Source organism: Mustela erminea, chromosome 5 (assembly GCF_009829155.1).
Source record: "Mustela erminea isolate mMusErm1 chromosome 5, mMusErm1.Pri, whole genome shotgun sequence".
Classification (NCBI taxonomy): domain Eukaryota; kingdom Metazoa; phylum Chordata; class Mammalia; order Carnivora; family Mustelidae; genus Mustela; species Mustela erminea.
In genome coordinates, this window is record NC_045618.1 from 35,936,790 (window position 1) to 35,953,021 (window position 16,232).

The window sequence follows — 16,232 nt, forward strand, 5'->3', positions numbered from 1 at the left end:
GAGCTGTTACTCCCTCCACCTCCTCGACTCAGTAAAACTAAAGAAGAAAGCAGCCCATCCAACTCCTAGCCAGATCTTTAGAACATTAACATCAAATGGGAAGGCGTTATTTCTAAGTGAGAAGCAAACCCTTTGCATCACAGTAAGTTTTCCATTTCCCACTTTGTGTATGTGTCTTTAATTCACATTTTTTTTTTTTTCAAGAATCACCTTCAAATGGCTTTTGACAGGTTAAAAAAGGAGAAAACCATCTGGGATGAGATACCAGCTTCTCCGCTCTCCAAACACAGGGTCCTGCTAGCTGCCTCTCAGTAGCTTTTTGGGAATTATACTGTGTGCAGTGTACTTTTCATGATTCCGAGCACAGCCAGCTACGTCCAAACCGGTAATTATTAAATTATCCATGTTATCAAAGAGGCTGCACACAGGGCTAGCGGAACTGGCCGTACAATTGTCTCCTAGGTCATCACTCCGAGATTTAAAAAAAAAAAAGGCTGAGGAGTTCAGGCGTCCAGGCGTTTTCCCCAGCGATGAAGCTGCACCCCACAGTTAGCTGTCAGTGCGGTGGTGACGCCGCCACACCTGGCAGCGCCAGCGATGCATCTCCCGTGAGCAGGGGCTGGTGTGGCTCAGCCAGGAGGAGCTGCTCTGTGCGGCAGCAGGGGCGGCAGCAGAGGGAGTCCAGGCGCTCTGGGCAGAGGAGGCTGGGGGATCGCAGCGTCTGTGCTGCATTCCCCAAAGCAGCCGCCGCCGGGGCTGCGCTGTGCGAAGTTCCCTGCACGCACTTAGCCGTGATGCCTCTTCGCCTCAATTGTTGATGAACCTTGGCGCTCCTCAACGCACGGGAGACTGCCCGTTTTGCTTTCTTAGAGACAGGGGTGAGAAACGAGCTGCCGAAGGAATTTGGCAATGAGGAGAGTGAAAGGCAGTTCTATGCCAGCAGCTAAGTTGTAAAATTGCTTTGGAGGCTGCCGCCCGGGAGCACGGTAGAATTAACAAGAACAGACACCGTTGCAGACCAAAGGCACGCCTGATTGCACTTGATCGCTGGGATACAGCCTCCTCTCCTGCTCTAAGTATTGGTGGCTGAATAAAGGAAAGCAGACTGGAAACAGGATTCCAAGTGTTCTTCCTGAAAGGAAAACATATACACTCCGAAAGGAGGGGAGAAACAGCCCAGCTGGTGTGGACCATTTTTTTTTTTTTAAAGGAGAATCCCTCAGGTATGTTCTCTTCTCCCTGTATGCGCTGCCTCATCTGCATGTAAATTTGTGTCTGTATTTTCTTGTTTATTTTTGTTTGCCACTTTGAATCACAACCTTGGGGGTTCTCCTAGTGTAGTAGATGCATTTGTACATGTTCAGCTCTTCAATGTTTCTAATATGGGTGGCTCAGTGTGGGATCACGAACTTCTCAATCGCTGCTTTATTTTAAATGCAGAATGATGAATGATTGCTTAGTTTCCACTCAACTTTCAGAGGAATATTGGCTCACGGACAAACAGGGCTGGGGTAAAAGGCTGGGATATTTCCTAATCCCCTGGCTTTGGGGATACAATTAGAGCCAAACAGAAAAGTTGAGGGCTTCTAAGAAGGGGTTAAAAGCCAAAATGCCATGGACAAGCACGATGTCCCTGAAGTGTTTTTCCAGCTCAGCATCAGTCTGGAGCAAATTGAGCTTAACTAGTGGTTCTGCATTTCCAGCTCTTGATCAAGATGAAGATCCTGCAGATTTGCTTTCAAGAGATGAATTGCTTAAATTGTATACTTGGTTCCGTTTCACAATTGTTCTATGGGGCTGAAAGAGGCAGTCTAAAAAAATCCTTGTGCTCCAACACCTCGAGGAAACCCTAACTTCTGCAATTACATCATCGATATACTTGTATAATAAAGAGAAAGACAGATATGGCAACAATAGTAATGTTGGCTGCCTTTAGTACCTTAGGCTGAAATGACAGAGCTTAAAGTCAATTTTCCTTATTAGGCTTTAAAGAGAAACAGGAAAGAGGTGGGTGGATAACACACATAAAAATGAGTTTTTGGAAATATTCTGCATTTCTTTAAAAAGCTAAGAATGTAAGTTTATCTCATTTCTGAGTTAATAGTAAATATGCTTTAAAAAATCTTGCTGTCTTTTACACTTCAGTACATTATTTTCATAAAATTGGGTACAACTGGCAATAAATTAAACATACATGTATTTAAATTCAATGAGTTTTACTGGAGGGGAGAAATAAGAGAATGAGAAAGTTTGTTACGTTTCTGTATATATCAAAATGTAGATTTTTAAGTGTTAATAACAAAGAGTTAATGCCAAAGCTCTAGAATCTGACTTAAAATTATTGTTGGTGTTATTTTCTTAGGACTTGAAAGTCAAAATGAAGTAGAAATAATGAATTTTAAATTGTAATTTATGCATACTGCAAAGTAAATCACTATCCTGCTCTTTTAAAACCAAAACCTCATTTTTGCCAAATGTTAGTGATCCAGAGTACTAAATTGGGCCATACAAAAAAAAAAAAAGAGAGAGAGAGAGAGAGAAATGGGTAAATCAGGTGTTTCAAAACTCCACACATTATTAAAATAACAATAATACCAAAGTATGGTAAGTAACTATAAGGAATTCCTGGGCAACAAGAGTGATTTGAAAGGTGGGTAAAAGGTTGAGTTGGCATTCATTAGTATTTTGACATCCTCTATGAAAAGTATTAAAATATCTGTAGATGAAACACTATAGCAATGATGCTACAGTTATTTTACTAAATCCATCGAATGGTCACTTTTCAAACTACTAAATAAACTGAGATGAGATTCTTTAAAAGACTAGTTGGAACTCTCAGAATCAAAGCTGCCCATTGAGACCACAAGAGAATTCTGTAACGAGTGTAACTTCAGTAGAATTGTGAACATGGTTTTGATGGTGAATTAGCAGGTATGGGCTTATTTCCTAGCATGATTGTTTATTGTCAGGTTTCCATTATAGAGATTTGGGAAGCTCTTCTGGAAATTGTGATCACCATGTGCTACGTAAAATGTAGAGAATTTACTCACCATGTGCTTATCGTTAACAAGGTAAACTGTTTCCCTTCCTTGGCCATCTAACACCTCTCTGTGGTTGCCAGTCTTTAAATATGGAGCAGTGAAGTATGTGGTACCCAGACTTAAGAGTCCATGGAGATGACAACTGTGATGATTCCCCTTTGGAAGACAAATTATACAAAGTGTGTGTGTGTGTGTGTGTGTGTGTGTGAGAGAGAGAGAGAGAGAGAGAGAGAGAGAGAGAGAGACTTGAGAACAGAATGGCCTTCGTGTCTTTGCTGATACAGGGCAAATCTGTGATTTTGAATATCAGTGAACTTTTGGTACGATAATATCTTTTTCCCAATGCTCCATGCACTTTCATCTTTTGATCTATTCAGCTAATGCAATGTGACATCCCTACCATCAGTTTCCTGAGACATTATGCCACCTGTACACTGTCTTCCAGTTTTAATACCATCAGCTTCTGTTCTGTCCTTCATTCTTTCCATCCTGAGCATAGTCTTTATCAGGGAAGGGCTTTCCCCTGGACTTTTGAAATGTGGGAATTATGTTCCCACCTGAGAAAAATGTGCCTGCTTTTCAGCTGGAAATTTTTGGAACTTTAAATACACACCGAAATTGTTTCTAACACACAGTCTTACAGATAAGCCACTTTCTGAATGTCTTATGGTTTATATGCAATACCAGTGTATCTGATAATACCTTTAAGATAATTCCAGTCAAGCAATAATTGCAAAGTCAAGCAATTAAATTTACATCATTTGTTGTGATTTTTTTTTTTTTATCATTGCAAATCCATTTTGGATCGTAAGTGTTCTGTGCTTGTGTGGCTAAGCTCCAGTTCCCTTCCAGCTCAAAGAAGGGGGGTATTTATTAATAGCCCTCTCAATTTGTGAAGCTTTTGAGTGTGCGGAAGACAGAGGGCTCAGTTCTATGATATCTGTGGAGCCATGATATCTGATGGCTCAGCAGTGGTTTGTTCTACTTGTAGGATTTGAAGGCATAGTTAGGAAGTCAGGTGGTCTTCTAATCTCTAGCTCAAAAGTCCTTCAGAGGAGAAGTAGAAATGAAAATACATGGAATCATTTCTCCTTCTCTTGTGAAAATGGTTGTGATCCAAGAAGCATAAATGTTTCCTGTGTCTTGCATATCCTTATTCCGTAGTTTAGCCTCAGCATATAGAAAATATAATCTCAATGGGGGAAATGTTTTATATTATTTTTCCTGCATACTGAGTTAAAGTATTTTGCAGAGATAAATACTGGTTATCAAGCTATAAACTCAACATTATGAATAATACTCAGGGCTTTCAAAGTAGTTTTAAAAAGTGACCAGAGAAGGTGGGTATTCTGAAATATTTTCCTGTCTTCCTTAGACTTTTACAACTTCCCCTTCAGCCTGTCTCTATTCTCAACAGCCAGTCTTCCTTGGTCTAAGACCTATGTTCAAGGTAAAATATACTCTTCTTTTGAGCATTCTGGCTTTTGAGAATCTAAGTGCAGTACATACATTCTTGATAGACAGAAAAAATATTTTGAATGAAAATATGTTGCTTCATGTGTTTCATAAGTTGAAATAAGGTACTCCAGAAGTAGCTTTTCTAGGCACGTTAGAACTAAAGGGGGGGAAAAAAAGCAAAAGTGTAGCTTTCAGATAGGGATGATGATTTCTGTCTTATAGATAGAAGAACTGATGACTTGGGCACAATCATTGAGGTGTGATTCTGAGGGGGGTGCTGTTGATCCGCTTCTAGAAACACTGGAGAAAGAATAGCCATGTTTAAAATCATGTCATTATTAAGTGGTACGTAACTAGAAAAAAAAATTAAAATAAAAAAAACCCTAAATGATTGCTGTATTAGAACCATTTACTAAAAATTGCCAATCAGATGAAAATAAAGAATTAATGCATGCATTCTAACCAGAGTCCCATGCTTTTGGCTCTCTAGTAGAAAATACTATAGTTAGTCGAATTTTGGTTCATTTTCCAACTGACTGGGTAAACTGGGGCTGTCATTTTCTAAGCACTGGTTTTCTCATCTGTAAAAGACTTTGATGCTCATGAAGACCCAGTTCTCAAACTCAGAAATTCTATAAAATCTACATAATGCAGATTGCATGGAGTTGACTGTGTTTGACAGGTAACTACAGAATTACTTGAATCTAGCTTGCTTCCTTCAAGGGTAGAGGTTTATAAATCTCAACTCCTGCCTGACAAGCTGAAGAAGCAGTGTTAATCCTGTTGGGATTCTTACAGAATTTATCAACTTGCTTTCCTTCACGTAATGGGGCAATGATAAGTATTGGCTTAATCATATTCCATGAAACTGTATATTTTATATACAGCCTTATAGTTGTGAGTCATAAAATATTGGCTGCAACTTTGATAGATGTGAAGTGCTGTCATTTCGTTACAAGAAACAAATAGTATTCAGGTACTTATCTGCTCACTTTATTAGCGTTATTCATAGTACAATTTTATTGAATGCTTTTAAAATCAGAGGGCATGTGCATGCTCAGTCATTTGAGTGAGTTTGTTGTCTCTTCTTTCAGCTGTCTTCCCCTTTGGATGGGCACACTTGTAAGAGCATGCTAGAAGGGGATTGCAGGGCTCTCTCATTTCCTTTTTGATTGCAAAAAAGGTTGATTGACAGGAGGCCAAATATGTGGATTAACTTCCGATATGTAAGAATTTAATTCTGGTTGCTTCTTGGAAAGTAATTGATAGGATTAAAAGATAGTGCTAAATACACAATAAATTATCACAATGTTACTGGACAGTAGGTGTAGAACATCTTTATTTTTTTTTTTTAATAGTAAATAAGAGGGGCACTAGGGTGGCTCAGTGGGTTAAGCCTCTGCCTTCAGCTAAGGTCATGATCCCGGGGTCCTGGGATTGAGCCTTGCATTGGGTTCTCTTCTCCACGGGGAGCCTGTGTCCCCCTCTCTTTCTGTCTGTCTCTCTGCCTACTTGTAATCGCTGTCTCTCAAATAAATAAATAATAAATAGTAAATAAAACATAAAGCCTGATAAATAAATACAAAAAGTTATAATAAATGCATACATCAGTTGCTGTTTCCCTCTAGCCTTGAGTAGGGGCATTCTTTTGATCCTCTGTCTACTCTTTGTTCTGGTGAACTGAATTTCTTTAGTGGCCTCTAATACCGCATTAAGGGGATTTGCAGTCTATGTCTCACCAAAGCGAGGAGATTCAAACCCAGTTTTCCCCAAACCGCTTCTTTTCCTGCTTGCCTATCTCCCAGACTCAAATCTTCAGTCATTTGCACTGCCTCATTCTTCCTCATGACCTATATTCAATGACCAATCTTGTTTTCTCTTTGGTACATCATTCCTAGCCATGTCTTCTTTCCTCCTTCCACCTTAATTCAAGTTCTTACGTCTTTATGAGTAAAAAACTACGTCGATCTTACAATTGTTCCATCTTTATGAGCCTCTCCTCTGAGCATCTGTTCTGCAAACTACTGCCAGATTCATTGTCCTAAAAAATGCCTTGATCGTGGCATGTGTCACTCTCTGTTCAAGAACTTTCAAGGATACCACATTGTATATAAAATCCTAAACTACTTAGATTTGAAAAAAAGAAAGAAAGAAACAAAACATAAAACCTCTTTTACAACCAGATACCAGACTGCCAGCTTTATTCTCTTTCGGTTCCTTACCGAGTCTCTGACCTGATTAAACAGACCATGCACAGTTCCCAAATACTGAAATTTTATACAATTCTATAGTATCAAGATATTTGCAAAATTCATTTGCTAATTCATCATATACTTTCTTATGAGATTTCTCTTTTGGTCTCAACGTATAATTTAGACATTTATTATTCCATGTAATGTTAAAAAATGTTTTAGCAATCCTATAAACCAATCAAGTACTTGATCTGAGTAAACTTTGGCAAGTTAATCAAAATTTCTGTTTTAACTCCTCAATCAGAAAATAAGGGCACCATAAAGAGCATTGCTTCAAAGAGTTTTTATGAGAATAAATAAAATCATAGAAAGTGCCTAAAGAATACTAGCTATCATTAATTGTAGTTATGTTCATATTCCTCACTACTTTACGTATAGAAGGTGGGCACTCAGTAAATCTCTTTATTTCTATATTTAATGTGAACTCTATAATGATATTAGAGGAGAGACTAGAAAGGGAAGGAGAGAGACTAGTATACAAAGTAAGAAATAGCCAAAAGAAAAAATATCAGAAGGAAAAATATAAGCCTCTCTGTGACCTAAGATAATAATTACCTTAGCAACTACATTTAGAACAAATAGCAATAGCTTTGAACACCTATTTTTTATGAAATTCAAGGCCCTGAAATTCCAATATTCTTATATATGGTTTTCATAGAATTACGAAGCAGTTAAGTCTTAATGACTTTCAGTATTATAGCTGATAGAGATTTCGTGAAGAGTCTACCACTTCAAAATGCTTCTGGAAGTAAACAGAGAGATTAGAGTATGACCGGTGACCTCTGATTTATCCTCATTCTTCAGGAGGCCCTCGATAGCTCTACAGCAGATGTCAGGATCAAGTGCCCATGTAGTTCATGAACAGAACCACTAAAAGGCAGAAGTGTACCTTTAAGAGAGGTGGGAGATGAATGATTAATATCAGGGGAGATGCCTGCCAGACTTCACGTAGGTCAGAACCGTGTCACATTATAGATCCATGTCAATTTGATCTGTTGTATGTCTTCCCACTCTTTGATGTCTCTAGTAATAATACTTCCCTTGTTAACTCTGGGTCCCATATCTTTCCTTCTTTTGATCTAAATCTTCCCTGATAATCTAGAATGTGGTCTGTGGCTCCTTGCTTACTACTGTAGCACATCCAACTTGTGTCCACTTTATTGGTTTTTATCGTCCTGGTTCCTGCTTTGTGTTCTAGATTCCAAAAATTCAGCAATAGACACAATTGTGGAATGAAACCCACAGAGTTTCCAATGGTGTTTTTTAGTTTTTGAAAGGAATTCTTAGGACATCTGTTAATTCTGACATTGGAGGCAATATGGTTAATTACAGACAGGTACTTTTTTTTTTTTTTTAATCTTTAAAAAAGTACTTTTTAATTTTTTTTAATTTTTTTTATTTTTTATTTTTTATAAACATATATTTTTATCCCCGGGTACTTTTATTTGCAATATTTCATTTTGGAGGAAAATTTCCCCAAAAAAGAGTGAATGGGGATCCTGAGCAAAAATCTGCCCTCATTCCTTGGTTGAGCTTGAAATCTTTAAATTCTCAGTAATGATGGTAAGGAAAGAGGCTGCCTATTAGGGGAAAAGTATGGTGAACTCTAGAACCAACTGAAAGAAAACTTGAGCCCAACTTTGTAAGTGTTCTTTGTGAGTTTCAATGTTCCTTGTTAACTTTCTCTTAATGTACTTGGCACTTTAAGCCTTGAAGAATTTCTCTTAGTTGGTTCCAGTTGCCTGCGCTTCAGATACTATTTGCTGAATGTTTGAAAGATACTAAAAGATACTGTTTGCTGATTGCTGTGTTTGGTATACAGAGCTTCCTTCCGTGAGAATGAAGATGTTTCTTAGAATGAGGAAAATTTGAAAAAGTTCACAAGATGTGAAACAAATTTCAAATGTCAAATTAGAATTATAAAACTCTAGATAGGGTTTTAAAGAAATTATAGGAACACCAAGAAGATACATGTCATAGTAGTTATAGTTTCTGGGTGGCTGTTTTTCAACTATTTCTCAGTTAATCCACAAATTATCTCCATTTTTATCGTGAACTCAACCTTTTAGTTTGGTTATCTGAAACTCGTAGAAGATAATTTCCAGTACTACTTAATACCACTTGGAAATGGACCAAAAAGTAAAGCTTGTTTACATTTTTATGCAAAGAAATTTGTTACTATATGTCTGTAAATATTAATGAATGAAAAAACCAAGCAATTTGCAATCTCATGGAGAGATACTGTAAACTCTTATTTATGAAGAATTAAAACATTAGTGAACATAATTAGTTTATGCCAGTAACTTTGGAACAAGAATAAATGGAATAAATAGATATTTGTAGGTGACGATACTACTTAAAGATTAAGATGTCATCTTATGTCTGTAATACTGTACAATGATATATATTCATTATGACAGCTTGGAAGATTTCCAAGCCTTCCCCTTAGCACTTTTCATGTTATAAAATATTAAGTTATGTTTAGCATAATTGGTCTTTATTTAATATTTTCTAATTATTTGGTAAGTAGATATTTTAGATAAGTAGGCATTTCATATTTAGTTAAATAACACAATGTTAATGATGAGAGGTGGCTGGATAATTAGAATGCTAATTTGTTTTGAGACATAGTAGAAATAACCTTTGGAAAGTAAGTTAACTCTTATATAGATTGATTATTAGTGTTAAGGAAAATATTCCATATCAAGATCACAGACTGGTTCCCAGCATGTCATACTGTAAGAGGAAACAGTTGGTCTCAAGAGGAATGGAAAAGGAATTAATGTTATGCAAAATCCATCTTTTTTTCTCAGAAAGCAATTCCAAGCCAGAATTCTACTGGAGGGAAACTTGAATATCAGCTCTATGCATGAAAGCAGTACATTTTTAATACTTCTGAATATTAGCAGGTTTATAATAATAATATTTTGTTTAGATCACTATCACTACTGAAATTTGTCTGAGAGTCCTGAAACCTTAGCAAATGGATACAAAAGTTAGGGCCAAAGTGTCACAAACAATAGGAGAAAATTAAGTTTGGATTTGAAACATGTCTGCAAAATTCATGTTTCAGAAATCCCAGCATGCCAGAATGACTGTGTTTATATTTTCTGTTCTTGCTGTATGCCTTAGGCAGCCTGAGGGACAGCTCCTGTACCATTCTGACTGGGAGGTATATATCCTGTTTCTTGAGCTGCTGCCTTTGTCCTAATTAGATGAGCTATAAAACATTTGGAGTCTAGGGGATTCCTTCTGGGTTAGTTACAGAGCTGTAAGCAACTTTTGCAGAGGTGAAGCAAGTTCAGTTTTAGACAAGATGTGTCTGTGTGGCTTTAATGTGTGGTTGCCTGTGCAGAGGCTAAAAGGTTTGGCTTTCTTGACTTTTGTCTCCCTCACTGTCTAGTCTGGTCTTAACTGGTAATGTCTGTACCTATCTTCTTTTCTATTCTTCACTGGATTGCGACTTCTGTGAGAGCAAGACATGGGCCATCATTCTCACTGCCAAACTGGTGGAATACTTACATATATTAGTTGAAGAGAAAAAAAAAAAAGACCTGGTGAATGAAAATGATTCTGATGGATACAATGCAACAAATACCTGTGTTGGACATCATTAATAACAAAACATAATGCCTAAAAGAGTTTTTATTGATATTTTAAAGAAGATGGGGTGGTAGAGACTATGATTATTGGTCAGAGAGAATATTCCAGTCAGAGGGAATCCTTGTGGGGCAAAAGGACATAAGGTTGTGAGTGGAGATCAGAAAGCTGTTTTTGTTGATATCTAAGAAGCTTTTTGGGACTTGGCTAGGCCCTATAGGAAGAATGAGGAAATGAATAAAAAAGGGCACTTGCCATCCAAAGCTCTTACATCTATTGTGAGAGGGAAAGGTGAACACAATTGTTATATAAGAAGTGGATTAAGGGGGGCTGCCAAAGTAGTGAATGTGGGCTAAATATGAGCTATAAATGGGAGAAGTGAATTAGAATGTTCCACACTGAAACAGTGATGGTCTGGGGAAGAGGAAGTGAAAGTACATTCTCTTCAAGCAAAGAGGTAAAGACATGTCTTGAGAGAGCAGAGAATATATAGCGAGAAGGAGGGCTCTTGATAGGTCTGAATTTTACAGGGTATGCAGCAAGGAGTCGCTTTTTGATGGAAATAATTAGAAGGAAAATACTATTACTTATTGAAATTGCTTGCTTAAATAACTTTCTCCATTTCTATTGATCTTACAGAGAGAAGAAACTATAGTATCCCCTAAACCTAGTATAAGTCACCTACCTGGTGTTCAATAAATATTATTGGGTGAATGAAGAAAATATTGATAAATCCATACTGTCAATATTTTTTAAAGTTTTTTTTAATTGCAATTCAAATGTATAGTGAGTTAGATTCCTCCTGAATATATTTTTCATTTCAACGTCACCAGTAACCTATTCTGTGTAGATCACTGTGGAGGTAACAGGGTTATGCAGGACTGTCAAAGGTGAGACTTACAGCCTTATTGGGGAGGGGAGACATAGAAACATAACACGCTTGGTGTAAATGAGAACCTTACAGAGTACCTTGAGCTGTTTCTCTAATGTAAGCATATGGTTCAATATTCTGGGTGTTAAATAAATACATCCCTTCTAAATTTTGATCAGATATTTCCCACCTGAACACTGTGACTCAATTTGCATTTATCAATGAAGGCAAGGTTATGTAACCTCAATTACAATCTTGGAAAATTGTCAACAAATTCTGATTAATAAGTATTGCTTAATTGTTAAAAAAAAATATTAAGCCATCTCTCTTGGTTTCTGTCTGAAGTAACAGCCTCATAGAAAATTCAGAGATAAAAATAGAAAAACAAAAAACAAAGAAACAAAACATTAGTCCAAACAATTCCTAAAGACATCAAGGCAGGACAAAGGCCTTAAATTAAAACTGTAATTCCTAGGGGTGCCTGGGTGGCTCTGTGGGTTAAGCCTCTGCCTTCAGCTCAGGTCATGACCCCAGGGTCCTGGGATCAAGCCTGGGATCAAGCCTGGGATCAAGCCTGGGATCAAGCCCCACATCAGGCTCTCTGCTCAGCAGGGAGCTTTCTTCCCCAGTCTCTCTGTCTGCCTCTCTGCCTACTTGTGATCTCTGTCAAATAAACAAAATCTTTAAAAAAAACTGTAATTCCTTATGCCATTAAATCGATAGGTTTCTTCTTTGGCTAATATAGGATCTTGTGTTTCACTTACTCTGCCATGTAGAAACTGTTTGTTGGTTGGTTTTTTTTCTTTACTATTACAAATACAGCCAAATAAAAACCAAAGGGAAGATTATTTCTGATTATGTGTTCTGGTATTTCTTAATTTATACACCATCTGTGTTTCCAAAATATCTGCAAGGTAATATCAATGTTAAATTCTCTAGAGAACTGGCTTTTTATTTTCTGGAAAAGTTGCTAACTATTTTTGTAAAGTAAGTATCACTCCATTGAGTTACCTATTTTTTGAATGTAAACTTGCTTATATTGATTCATAATTGAATTTTTTTTTTAAAAATGGACAAGGTGGTCATTTTGTCTTCTGTGGTTAAAAAGACCTGTCGTAGGTGCTGAAATGTAACACTGCCATAGCCCTGCATCTCAGTTGAGGCAGAGCTCTTTGGCCCTGTCATAATATGGATATCAGAGGAAGAATTGGGCTGAAAAGTCTAAGATTATATTCCCATTTCTTTCAGTGATCTTGTCTACTATCCCTAAGCAGGATAATGAGGTACAGATTACGTCAATATGGGAGAACTCATAGAGGGAGAATAGGCCAATTTGCCCAAAAGGTAAATAAGCCATGACTACTATGAGTATTTGGTTCCTTACCTTAACCCAGTTTACCATCCTGAAGTGTGTGTGTATGTGTGTGTGTGTGTGTGTGTAGATTCTTCTCTCTATTAAAGCACACCTGTTTTGTGTCTCATATCCTTACTTATTTGGAGCTCTTTAGATTATTCCAAACATGCAGATAATTATCCCACATATCCACAATATCATCTATGAAAGAGAGACCATAAATAAAGAATAAACAACTATAATACTTTTAAGAGAATGCAGCAAATGATTAGGAAGGTTCAGTGTAGAACAGGAGTGTAGGGTACTGTCTTACTCTTTGCTGGCCAAAAAACTGGTGACACAATTCAAGCTTCAGCTGCTTTATTCATATCTATTATAAAGGACATAGTAGAAGGGCACCTGGGTGGCTCATTAGGTATCTGCCTTTGGCTTGGGTCATGTTCCCAGGGTCCTGGGATTGAGGCTCATGTTGGGCTCTCTGCTCAGTGGGAAGACTGCATCTCCGTCTCCCACTCCCCCTGCTTGTGTTCCCTCTCTCGCTGTATCTTTTTCTATCAAATAAATAAATAAAATCTTAAAAAAATAAAGTATGTAGTAGAATCATACCTGTGTTATATGATAAAACTTTTCAATCTTTTTTTTTAAAGATTTTGAGTAACAGTAGATGCAAACATTCTTCCTACCTCATACTCCCTTCTAAATATTATACATTTTCTTTGCAGTTTCATTTATTGTGTAAGTGGATTTAATTTTTATTACTAGTAAAGATTGAACCGGTAGAGAATGAAAAAAATAAAGAAAAATAAACTTGGTGTGTTAGAAGTAGGAAAGAAGTTTTATTTGGTAAGATTTCAGGGCCAAGGAGTTCTCATGTTTGGAAATAAAAACAAAATAACTATTTTTATCCCCCCAGAATACGGATTTAGTTTGCTAATATTTTGTTGAGATTTGTGCATCTATGTTTATCAGGGATATCATCCTATAAATTTTTGTGTGTGATGTCCTTCTCTGCTATTTTAAAAATTTAATTTAATTTTTTTTCAGTACTCCAAAATTCATTGTTTATGCACCACACCCAGTGCTCCATGCAATATGTGCCCTCCGTAATACCCACCACCAGGCTCACCCAACCCCCCTCCCAACTCCCCTCCAAACCCTCAGTTTATCTCTCGGAATCCACAGTCTCTCATGGTTTGTCTCCCCCTCCGATTTCCCCCAACTCCCTTCTCCTCTCCATCTCCCAATGTCTTCCATGTTATTCCTTATGCTCCACAAGTAAGTGAAACCATATGATACTTGACTCTCTCCATTATATATGTGGACTGTATCTTGTCTGCTTTTGATATTAGAGTAATGCTGGCCTTAAAAAATGAGTTTGACTGTGTTCCCTCCAATTTTTTGGAATTTTGAGAAGGATAGATATTAAAGTGTTCAGTAGAATTCACCGGTAAAGCCGTTCAGTCTCCTTACTAGTATTGGTCTATTTAAACTTTTTATTTCTTCCTGATTGTCTTAGAATATTATATGATTATAAGAATGTATGTATTTCTTCTAGGATGTCCAATTTTTTGGCATATAATTATTGATTGTCTCTTAAATGATCCTTTGTATTTCTGTGGTATCATTTGTAACTTCTCTTTCATTTCTGCTTTTTTTTTTTTTATTGAGCCCTTTCTCTCTCTCTTATTTTTTTCTTGGTGAGACTAAAGGTTTGTCAATTTTATCTTTTTGAAGAACCAATTCTTAGTTTTATGGATCTTTTCTATTTTATTTATTTTTACCCTGTTCTTCATTAACTATTTCCTTCTACTAATTATGGTTTTTTTGTTGTTGTTGTTGTTGTTGTTCTTTTTTTCTAGTTCCCTTAGGTGTAAAGTTAGACTGTTTGAGACCTTTTCTTTCTCTCTTTCTTTCATTCATTCTTTCAAGTAGGCCTGTATTGTTATGAACTTCCCTCTTAGACCATTTTTTGTTGTATTCTGTAGATTTTGGTATGTTTTATTTCCATTTTAATTTTTCTCTAGATATTGTTAACAATTTTTCCTTTGATTTCTTTATTGACTCAATGGGTTGTTAAATAGCATGTTGTTTAACATCCACATATTTGTGATATTTTGAGTTTTCTTCCTGTAATTGATTCCAAACTTCATACCTTTATGGCCAGGAAACATGCTTGGTATGATTTAAGTCTTCTTAAAATTTATTGAAACTTGTTTTGTGCTTAATATGTGATCTATCCTAGAGAATATTTCATGGGCATTTGAGAAGAACATGTATTCTGCTGCTTTTGGAGGAAATCTTCTGTACACTATCTATTACATGTACCTTGTCTAATGTGTTAAGGCTGATATTTCTTTATTGATTTTTTGTCTGGATAATCTATCCATTGATGTGAGTGGGGTGTTAAAATCCCTTGCTGTTATTGTATTGCTGTTATTTTCTCTCTTTAGAGATATTTGTTGATATTTGCTTTATATACTTAGGTGTTTTTATGTTGCATGTTTTATGTTAGGTGTTTTTATGCCATATATATTTACAAATGTTGCATCTTCTTGTTGGTTTGACCTTTGTATAATTATGTAATGCCCAATGTCCATCTTTGTCTCTTACTACAATCTTTGTTTTAAATACTATTTTGTCTAATGTGAGTATAGCTACACCACATTTCTTTTAATTCTATTGGCATGGAATATCTTTTTCTATTCCTTCACTTTCAGTCAGTGTGTGAATCTCTATAGATAGCATATAAATGAACTTAAAAAAAAAATCCTTTCACCTATTCCATGTCTTTTGATTGGAGACTTCAGTCCATTTACATTGAAAGTAATAGTTGATAGGTTGTACTTATTGTCGTTGTATTGTTTTCTGGCTTTTTGTAGTTTATCTCTGTTCCTTTTTTCTTCTCTTGAAGTTTGATGATTTTCTTTAGTGTTATGTTTAGATTCCTTTCTCATTTTCTGTTGTGAACCTACTATAGGTTTTTGCCTTGTGGTTACCTTGAGGTTCAAATACAACATCTTATATGTATAACAGTTGATTTTAAGTTGATTGCAACTTGAGTTTGAACTTATTCCAAACTCTCCACTTTTAATCCCCTTCCCGCAGCTTATGTTTTTGATGTCACATTCAATGTCTTTTATTTTGTGTATCCCTTAAATAATTATTGTTGCTTTAGTTAATTGTATTACTTTTATCTTTGAATCTTCATGCTAGCTTTATAAATGATTAGTTCACTACCTTTACTATCAATTTATCTTTACGAGTGAGATTTTTACTTTTCTATGTTTTCTTGTCATTAATTAGTGCCATTTCTTTAGCTTAAAGAAGACACTTCAACACTTCTATTAAGGCCAGTTTCATGTAATAAATTCCTTTAACTTTTGTTCGTCTGGGAAACTGTTTTCCTTTTAATTTTGAATGATAGTCTTGTTGATTAGAGTATTCTTAGTTGGCAGGGCTCTTTTTTCTTTCCCCTTACCCCTTTCAGCCCTTTACATTTATTGTGCAAAGTTTCTGCTGGAAATTCTGCTGATGGTCTTTTGGGGTTTTCTTCATATATAACAAAAATTTTTCCCCCTCTTGTTCTTTTAATAATTTCTCCTTGTCTTTAACTCTTGACATGTTAATTATAATGTGTAATGTTGTGTGTCTCTGTT

At 36.3% G+C, this 16,232-nt stretch overlaps 1 protein-coding gene across 1 annotated transcript in view; it reads left to right on the plus strand.

The window, feature by feature from the left end:
* The first annotated feature begins 554 nt into the window (after positions 1 to 554).
* UNC13C (unc-13 homolog C) overlaps positions 555 to 16,232 on the plus strand; it is a 612,072-nt gene continuing 596,394 nt past the window's right edge. Inside the window, 1 exon segment of the mRNA XM_032342611.1 lies at positions 555 to 1,223. The gene's annotated coding sequence lies outside the window, so the exon portion shown is untranslated.